At 42.8% G+C, this 10,471-nt stretch overlaps 1 pseudogene; it reads right to left on the minus strand.

The window, feature by feature from the left end:
- Positions 1–7,510: 7,510 nt before the first annotated feature.
- LOC112960811 lies at positions 7,511–10,030 on the minus strand (annotated as a pseudogene).
- Positions 10,031–10,471: the final 441 nt, after the last annotated feature.

Here is a 10,471-nt window from a genome sequence, read left to right on the forward strand (position 1 = left end):
GCCACCGGGAACCGCCACGATTTGAATATTCCTCCCATGCCTAGGCCTTTTAGCATAACACAAAACGTGGAGACACAAACACTATGACCGTTCCTTTGCACCATACTGAAGCAGAGGTACAAGCTTGATGATGACTACGGGGAGCAATTTTATGGTGTGACTGGTTTATATACTATTCCCATAAGACATTTACCAAGGCGGTCAGGAAAATTCTTCTGTCTTTGCAACTTAGCTATGCTGGTCAAATCCCACTGGCTATTGGAGCTGCAATGATGCGACCAAGTGTCGAATTTCCCCAGCAGGGCCATATTTTATCAGCTCTGGCATTTTTCTTGTGAGGTGTGCACTGCCCAGCCATGAAGGAGAAGATGGGAAGCTCTTTCTGAGCCTGAAGATCTCAGTCGCATGCATACACACAGTCTGTGAAAAGGGACCTAAATAAGGAGTCAAAAGAAGGACCTCCTCTGCTGCTCCAACAGGCGCCCAGGCATGCTGCCTGGCACAGGACGAGAGGAAGGATAAAAGTAGCTTAGGGGCAAAACTCAAGTCCCCGCCAAACTTGGATCAACAGCATGCTGGCATGCACAGGCTGGCACTGCAGGAAGGGTTTTGGCTTCCAGCTCAGGCAGGCTCCTGAGAAGGGAAGGAAACCATTTATGCGGTCAGAGCAACAACCACTGAAGGGAAAAGTGGGTTTTTATCTGTTTAGCTTTTTATCTGTATGGGTTTTTTTAGAAACATAGAGATCACGTTGTGTTTTCTCATCATATATACCCCAAAGTGTTCTTTGAATACGCGGTTCTTTTAACAAAGTCTAACTGATCTGACCRTTCCCTAGTAAATCCCAAACTAAAACTTCACTTTACTTCAGCTGCAGTCTGTGAAAGCAGACCCAGTGAGTACGCAGCCAGGTGAGTCAGGCTGGCACAGACCTCGTGGCTAACCAAGGCCGGCCCCTGCTAAGCCGGGGCTGACGTTACAGCTCAGGTCATGGACACCAAGGCCTTCAGAAAGTAATTAGCCTCCATATTAAAACCACAATGTGGGAGGTTTTTCCTGCACAGTGTCCACAGGGACRTTGTTCCAGAAGTTCACTCCGAGTTAAAACCCTTCTAATAGCAAGTCTAATTTTATTCACAGCCAGTTTCTAACCTTACATATTTGTTTCTCCCTCCTTGATATTTCTGCAGAACTAATTAACATACCTTCCCATCCTCTTTGGTTGACTAAGAGTCAGGCTTTTCTTAGCAAATGAGCTCGCCATGCTCCCCATCATTCCCCTGAGGCCACAAAGCTCCCCTGTCCCTGTCCCAGCTGCGGCAGTTTTCTTGGCCGGGSGCTATGGCGATGCTTTTCCACACCTTTCGGGCCGACCATCCACACCCAAGTGTCTGCTGGCCAGGGTATAGCCATATTCCCTTCGTGGCCGGTGTTTTAGTGTCTTTGCCTTTCTGTGACAATGAGTATCACCTGGTGCATACGCAGTACAGCAAGTCTGACTCCCTTTCGCACACTGAGGTGAAAGATGTGGCACCACTTGATGTCAGCATAGCCCCAGGACTTCACAGAACCCAGCACAAACATGTGCATCTGTAAAAAAAATTTTTTTTAAACAAGCTGTTTACATTTTGCAAACCTCTGTCAATTAAGGAACCCTGGTAGGCATAAGGTAGTCATTCAAATTAGGTTAATAATAGCAACATAGAGCTTCAGAGGCTGTATTATCCCCAGAGCTTAGTTTGCATGTTAATTTTTTCTTACTTTGTGTTTTTTTTTTTACCATATATACCTGGCTGAGCCGCTGTGTCCTTGGGAATGGGTCACAGTGTGCTCACTCATGTATGGCACTGACTTTCCTTTTTTGACATCGATATTATTGCAACAGGTCTTACTTTTTAATTTTCATATTATTATGGAAAATTACATAAAGACAGAGTTTTAAAAACACAATCCTTCCCTCACATGTTGCTTTATAAAGAGTGATGGAAACTTTTTTTTCCATTTAAGTATCTTAGTGAGCACATGGAGACATGTTTCAATACAGTGTCCCACAGCCCTAYTTCCTGTAATTCTGAGAGTTGTCTCAGAGCCTGCAGCTGCATTGGGGGTCCCTCATAAAAGTGGCAACCACAGCCTCTCAGAAGAAGGACCATAAAAGTGGGACTGTGGCTCCCTGGAACGATAACGCTGAATATTCAGGAACCAAAGYGAGTGACACAAGCATGTGCAGCAAGCCAAGGGAAGAGGGTTTGCAGAAAAGCTGCGTCTGCAGTGATGTGTTGGTGACAGGGACATGCCGATGTCACTGACCTCGTGCTACAGCCCCACACTATCTGTCACTCCTCACTTGGCAGAGGGCAGGCCATGGGGGAGCTCTTCCGAGTAACTGTCACTGTTATATGCTTTCGGGAAATGTGTACGTATGCTACCAAAAGGGGTCAGTGATTACTTTCCAGAAGTCATCCCCACTCTTAGCAAATATCAATATCTGATTGCTGGGCTTGCAGTTTTGTTTCTATTTGAGGGATTCCTCTTGCAGAATAGCACACGAATGCTGTGGTTAGCTGTGCTTCATGGACAGTGGATCAAACATGCTTCAAGGAGAAGGGGACGTGCAGTACACCCACCCTGTAGCAGAAGGTATAGAAGCAGCTCCTAGCATGTGTTTCCTCCTCCACCTCACATACCTRCAGCCTCTTTTCTTCTTTGTGAAAGCTTTGCAGTCATCAACCCCCTTCCACAGGCTGCTGTGGCATCTGGGGACCATGGAATAAGGGAGAGACCACAACTGTTTGCTGCCTCAGGGATGGGAGGAGGAGGGATGGGGAATGGGACCACCCCTCTAAAAGAAACCCCATGAGGAGCAGACTCCTCAGCTGTCATCTTCTGCCGTGTCCCCTCCCCTGTCCTGTGTGCCTGCCACCAGGCCTCAGGGTGAGTGCTTTGTGTTGGGACAGAAGAAAACGGAAGGATGTGATTTCTCCAACATGTTTAGAGATGTATAACTTGGTGCTGTGTGAAGGACRGTGGATGTGATCATGAGGGGAAGGGGGAGAGCGGCCGGGGGAGTGTGTGGGTATACGAAGGGGCTGCTTGAATGTTACTGGAGTGAGAGAGCATGAGAACACAGAAGCAAAAGAAGAGATTGGGAAGAGGGAGGGCTGAGAGTGGTGGGACAAGTGGTTGGGGCTGTGACAAGGTGGAAAAATAGGATAGGGAATGGGAGTGGGATCAGCCTGCAGGGAGTGTATGAAGTTTAAGGGAGTGGAAATGATGCAACTTTGAGCCCATGACGTGCTATGCTTGGTCTGCAGCAGGGAAATGGCATCCCTGACACAGAGGAGGGGAATACCTGCCAAGGCAAGAGGAACCAGTCACAGCTTTCATTATTGTAGTCAGCTCCATATATTCATCAATCTCCACATGCTTATTACACCATTTTCACAATGTGTCCTTCTTGTGCCCTTCCAGAAACTCAGCAAAACTCAGGTCACTGAAAACAAGGCCAGAGTAGGGGCCCTTTCAAACCCCTCTGCTCTGAGCCATCTGTGCTGGAGATGGTCATGCGGAGTTTTTTTACTCTGCCTTCCCTCCTGCCCCATTTTGCCACTGGCAGAAYGTACACAGCTATCAGCTGCCAGCAGAAAGGAAGTGCCTACACCACAAAGGGTTAATGTTCAGTGGGGTTAAAGTGGGTTATAATTCAGTTAAACATCTGGACAATCATCAGCCAGTTCTGCTTGCCATCTGCAGGAAAAAAAAAAGTTTTTCTTGCCATATCCAAAGGGCATTGCCATTTCTAAAAGCTGGAGGAACGTGCAGTCATTTTGGAAGAGTGTCAAAACTGCTGTTCTGGTTAGGCTACAGATTGCAGGAATTCCTGGGAGAGCAGGGCCAGCGGGAGGAATATAACCCAGGGAGGTTTGATTCTCTCCAGTGGCTACTATACCCACACCAAGGGTTTTATTTGAGGACACAAGCCCCACGACAGGGTTGTGTAAGCCTCCTGAGAGCTTGCGAGTGACAAGGAAAAACATCTTGGAACTACTCCAACATCTAGGTAGATGCAAGCTCTGACATCGTGTATTTCTGGGCACCAATTGCTTAACCTAGTAATTGTTGTTAATATTTCAGTCATTAAAATAAATTTTTCCTTTACTTTTACCTTAGTGTTTCTTTCCCTTTCCCCCTCTTTTATCTGAACATCCTTTTCCTATCAAAACTGCAATCCATAAAAGTGAGTACAAAACAGCTATAGATGGCAGACCATATGCACAGGGAACATCGTATCACTTTCACTTATGCACTTAGGTGTAGCTTCAGTGCTAGATAAGGGTGTTCAGTAAGGTGGTTAATTTTGCCCTGTGATGCATGCTATTCTGTTCCCTTATGAAAAACTCAGAAAAATCATTCTGTAGTCTATTCCATTTGAATGAGGCTTGTATGAGTTTTCTCCCTTTTTCTCTGACAAGATCTCCCTATTGCCCTAACCTGGACCTCAGGGAAAAATTGCTTGAGGATGATCCACAGAAAAAAATAAATACAAGATTTTCAGGCAAACTTCTGGGAGGCTGACACAGTCAGAAGTGGACAATGATGAAATAAGAAAGTGCTTTGAGTTTACCTTCTTATGATCTGGGACTTAACAGATAGACACCTTCTGAAATATAAGCTCTGTGTAATGGTAGTACTTTGTCTTTCAAAAGCCACTTAAATCTGGTTTTGAGAGCTTGTTAATACAGAAGTTTAGATTTCTTATCAGTGGGGTCTGAAGCACTTCACTGAGCTTGTCCAAGTGCTTTACAAGGTTCTGCTCCTGTGCTCACACCCCTGCTCTTGAGGCTTCCCTGTTCTATGCCTATTCCTCTTTCTTTCTGCCTATCACCCCCGAGGTCATGGGCAGGTGACCCTGCTGGCTCCAGGTGTTGTGATTTAAGGTGTTGCTGTGACCAGCAGGTCACTTCCTCTGCAACAGGTACAGCAGAGGAGAAGCCCTGTCCTAACCTCAGCAGCTCCAGCCCAAAGCCTGAGAGCTTTGATCTACAGTCCCAGACAGACATAACTGGGTGGTGAATGTGGTTCCTGCCATACCCCTGTCTCCTAAACCATGGAAGGCATGGACTCCATGGATATGTGCAATTGCTACACCTCTAGATGGCATTTGGAGGTGGACTTCCGTATTCATGACAGGAAAAAAAAAATCCATCCATATTGAAAAAGGATGGCACAAAGTCATCCATCTTTCAAAGTAAATCTTCCAGGATGGTTTGAGTTACAACTTTATCCTCTGTGTGAGGACTTAAATAGAATTTAGACAGAGCACAGACAATGTGATATGTGCCTTGGTATACGTCTTGAGTGAGAATTGAAAATTTCTGTGTGATTAAGCAGCTGGGATAAGTGTCCCAGCAGACAGAATTTGTTTTTACATGATACTGAACACCTGAGTAGGATGAGGAAGGTGTTTCAAGCCTGCAGACACAAATCAGCATGTAAGGAAGGGAGCAGCTCAGATGACTGATTCCACTGAATGAACGATGAGTGGTGGTCTAAGCTTGCTGGTTTCTGTGCATTTGGGGATTGATTATGAGTAAATCGGGATTGCTGCAGAGTCAGGACAAGCGGTAATTCAGGGCTGGGTAGGAGGAAAGATGGTCAGCGACAAGGTAACTGATCAGCAGAACAAGTCATGTGTGATGGCCTCTCCGCAGTCACTTAGACATGTTTGAGTGTGACCAGCAGTCCCATATATCAAGTTCAGATCTCAATATATAGTTTAGGGCTGAATTATAACCACTATTTTAATCGAGGCCCTATGGGAAGTCAGGCCAAGGTAAATCCTTTGAAGCAGTAATGTTAGGGAGTCAAATATGCAGCCATTGGGGGCTGAGCTTTTAACCTTTTGGGTCTCTTATATAAGGGATTGAATGCTATGGCCTGCAACATGGTGTGATTTCTTAGAAACTCCAGGAGGGAGTTCATTTAGCGTTCCTGAAACTGAGGCTAGGATAACAGGGAAATATTGTCAGGGAAAAGGGGGGAAAAAAAAAAATCATACAATCCTCATTCAAACGGAACAGACTCCAGAGTGATTTTTCTGAGTTTTTCATAGGGGAATAGGATAGTGCTAATCTCAGGGCAAATTTAACCACCCTATTCCTTTCAAATTTATCAGCATAATCCACAAAAAAATGCCCCAGAATGATACATTCATAAACTGGATATCATGAAGCCAGGGAATGAGAAAAATATTGCACTCATGCTACAATATCATTTATAACACCTCTTTCTCCTCACATCTGACACACTTTTTAAAGGACACTACAGAGTTCTTCATGTCTCTATAAAGACTCAAACATTTAAATCACTTTTCATCATTTCATCATCTTTATCATCATTTCATTATTTTTAAGTACCATTGAGCTGGCTGAAAAACAGGGCTTTTTTCCCCTCTTCATTGAAAAAGACAGACAGAGCATGTTAGGCTCAGCTGATTAGAGTCAGGCATTTTGTCAGTTTTGAAAGACAATTTATCCTCATAGATTTTAGAACTCTTCAGCTGTGAAGAATGCTTTATATAAATGATGACATGTAATTCATTTGGGGGTGTGCAATACATTCACTTTATTACAGCCAAACCATGAAATCACAGAATCACAGAATGGTTGAGATTGGAAGGGACCTCTGGAGATCATCTAGTTCAACCCCCCTGCTCAAGCAGGGTCACCTAGAGCACATTGTACAGGATGGCGTCCAGGCGGGTTTTGAATATCTCCAGATCAGGAGACTCCACAACCTCTCTGGGCAACCTGTTCCAGTGCTCTGTCACCCTCACAATGAATAATGATGGTGAAGAAAGTATCTCAGAAGGAAAGCAAGAAAATATCAGAGAGATATGAGTGATTTTGGTGATTGTAAGCAAGCTCTTCCAGTTCAATTAACTAAATCTAATAAGGCATTTGTATGTGTGACACATCCAGTGATTTAGACTCATGTGAAAGATGTATCAGTGGTCTTTGCATTTTCTAGCTTTTTCTGGGTGCCTCAATATACATCTAGAAGATTAAGCAGTTCGCCCTGAGGCTTTAGAAATAGTGTGTTACTCTGATACTGTCCTAATTTGTTATAGTCCTAGTCTGGTTTATTTCTATAAAGCAAGTACTGACACATAAATGTTGACTTAATTCCAACTTTCATTGCAAAGGGAGAGGGTTTATCAGCACAACCAAAGCCTTCTATAGACAAATTTGGATAACTATAGCAAGAGAAGATGGAGTTCCTAAACCATCTTGTTTGAAGAAATTTCATTATTGCCAAAACCAGAAAGCTCTGTTTTGAAGTCTAAGCACACCTTCTGAAAACCAATCATTAGCTCATGAAAGAATAGATGGCATCTCTTAACAGAAGCATCAACTATCAGAATTTTAGAAGGTGTATTAAAAAGAGGACAGCATTATTTAGGGATCAGATCTGATGGCTAAGACAATTAGGTTGATTAAATATCAAGCTATTAAAAGTTTCGGGTCAAAACACTTCTTACCCCAGGTAGTAGCTTTGAAAAGTTGGTGTATATTCCATATTTCCCTGGTGTTCTACACCCTTCACCTCAGCTAATGATGCCAGCAACAAAATAAGTGCCATTGTATTGGGTTACATGGGGGCCTCCTCCATCTCCCTGGCAGACACCTTCTCCATCTTTATCATAACCAGCACACATTTTCTGTGACCAAACTACAAATGGCAGGCTTGCAAGTATCTATGTCTACATAAGGGATTTGAAACACTTTCATTCTTTTGACCAGCTGTCCATGCAGAAAGATTTTCCCAAAGTCACTAACGATTCCAGATGTTTGCTTCATCAAAACTTCAGTAGTAAAGTCTTCTTCTGGAAGGCATGCTGGGATAACATACTCAGAAAATGTTATAGATTCCTTTAATTTGATAAGGGCTATGTGACTATAAGTTGCTAAATCAAATGGTCATTTATAATTATTTTCTCCACCATATACATTGCTTCGCTTGGTTCTTTTTTTTTCCCCTCTGTCCACTTCCCCTGTGTTAGATTATTAAAGGGATTGTTAATATGACAAAACCAGCAAGTCTAAACATCTCAGTACAAGAAGGGATCGAAGTTCCTTGCACTTTGTATAGGCATTTGTACTGTACAAGTAAGATAGACCAGGCCTGTATCCTGATGGTACAGCATTTTATACACATTTTGGACAGGTTTAGATGACATCAAAGTGCCAAGCGAGTAGAGAGTCTGGACTTTGCTATCAGGATGATGCTCTCAATGAGAACTTTCATATGAAGTTTTGGGCTCCATTACAACATTCCCAGTGGCACTCTCATGACATAAAACCAAAAGCCCCAACACAGAAGAGCAGGATCTTGCCTCTTTCAGTTTCAGTTGTTGAGCAAAATAATCAGACTTAAACAGGAAATATATATTCATTGTCTTTCAGCATTCTTTACTTTAGCATTCTGAATTGCTTAGGAAAATATAAGAGTTAATATATATTTAGTTTTTCTCAACTTGTATGAAGTCTCTTTGGGAATTAAATGGAAATGCAATTGGAGTTTGGACAAAAATATTCTTTGATTTACTTTGTAGGGCGGGTGCAATTTTTATGACTTGGAACATCAGTTTTAGGTGCCTAGAACTTTTGATACTTTGTGATAAATTACAGTAATAAATATTGAATTTGAGGTTTCAAGTATGGAACACACTTCGGACTAGTATCTACATGTTGTCAAAACATTTATTATTAGCATCTGAATGCTGCAGCTGGAATTCTTCAAGGTCTTGCCAACACAGAAAGTTGCACAAAGGTGTAGTGTYAGACCATTTTAACTAAATCAGCTCAACTTTATTTGCCAACACACTTTCCTGATTTAAACCTGGCTTGTATCACATACAAGCTAAACTGAGCCAAGCCAGGCTCAAAGAAACTGTCCATGTATGAAGTTCATGCTTTTCATTACTAGTCAAGGGACAAGAAGAGGCAGTGGTGAGATATAACAGGATATGAAAAAACCTAGGGGAGTTCAGTATCTTGCACATGGAGACCAGAACACAGGGCAGTTTCTTTGTAGCACATATTTTTATAGTAAAGGGACAAAATAACTACCACTTAAACAAGAACCATAGGCTTTTCAGAATGGTTAGTGCAATGAGCTTCAGTAAGTATAAAATACTCATTCAGAATTGTCCCCCCACAAAACAAGTCACCCTCCTCATCAATTAGAACAGCCTGCAAAGAGAGGGAAAAAAAGCTAAAGTACAAAAAGATATATAAAGAAGAATCCTGAACAGCTGACTGAGATTCAAGCATTTCTTAGAGTAGAAATTTTCACATGTATTTCACATGTATTGTCTGTCAAAAACATCCTTAATTCAGAGTGAGAGTTACACTCAAGCATAGCCATCACAGTGGGAAACCTGTCAAGACAGACCTTTTTCTTGGCTCAAAACAGAGCTGCTTATGCATTCAGCTATTTTACTAACAGCTTTTTGTTGTTATTTTTTAAACAAATTCAGCTAATATTTTAAGAGCACTATTCTTGTTTGGGTTTTTGTTTTGCTTCAGTCTTGGTCTTAATAGGAACTCCTGCTATTCTTTTGATACTGCTGTGTTGCAACCTGAGTAGCTGAGTGGCTGGTAGGGAGAGTGTCCTTTTGGGAAGCATGGCTCTACATCCAGTACCTGCCACTCTGCTTCTGTCCTAGCCTACCCTTTTCAGCATTCGCTTGGTGCTGAAACAGAGCATATCTTCACTGAAAGCAGGAGATCTGACTGTCCGGCAGAAATGCAGTACTCAAGAGAGTGGAATGATCGCTCAAAATGTTGACACTGGTTTATTTCAGTACACCTACTCCTTCCTCTGCTACCATCCAGACTTTATAACTCCATCCTCTTTCTGCATTGCATGGCTGCAGTGGTGACCACGAGCCCATAAACACATTGCAGTTCTCAAATGCCCTGACAATTACCTTATAATGAGACTTAGCTGTCCCATCAATCACCATGCTATGTATAAACAGCACAGTGAGTCAAATCCATTGCTTTGGCAAGCAGGTCAGCTGTGCAATGGTGTCCTCTTTTGTCTTCTGTACAACTAAAAGAACCAGTTCTGGTCTATTCTGGTTTATTAGATCTGTCCTTCTTGGAGGAGCCAGGAAGCCTACATCAAATTAAGCTAGGTCCCCATGGCAACAGAGGGCCCAAAAATCTATCTGCAACACTGTTTCAGGCAACCTTTTGCAAGTATTAAGCATTACTCTGAAACAGGTTCACACTGGCACCCAAACTGAGCGAGCAATTGTGTTAATAGAGCATGAGGAAGAGGCTTCTCTTTAAGGCATGAGGAAGGTAAAAGTGAGGTATGCTCTAGTCAGGGAATGATGAAGATGAAATGATTGTAGTTCCTGGTGAGCAGGGTCAGGTATTTAACATCTCAGAATGAGGGA

The sequence above is a fragment of the Apteryx rowi genome, unplaced genomic scaffold (genome assembly GCF_003343035.1).
Source record: "Apteryx rowi isolate R43461 unplaced genomic scaffold, aptRow1 scaffold_123, whole genome shotgun sequence".
Taxonomy (NCBI): Eukaryota; Metazoa; Chordata; class Aves; order Apterygiformes; family Apterygidae; genus Apteryx; species Apteryx rowi.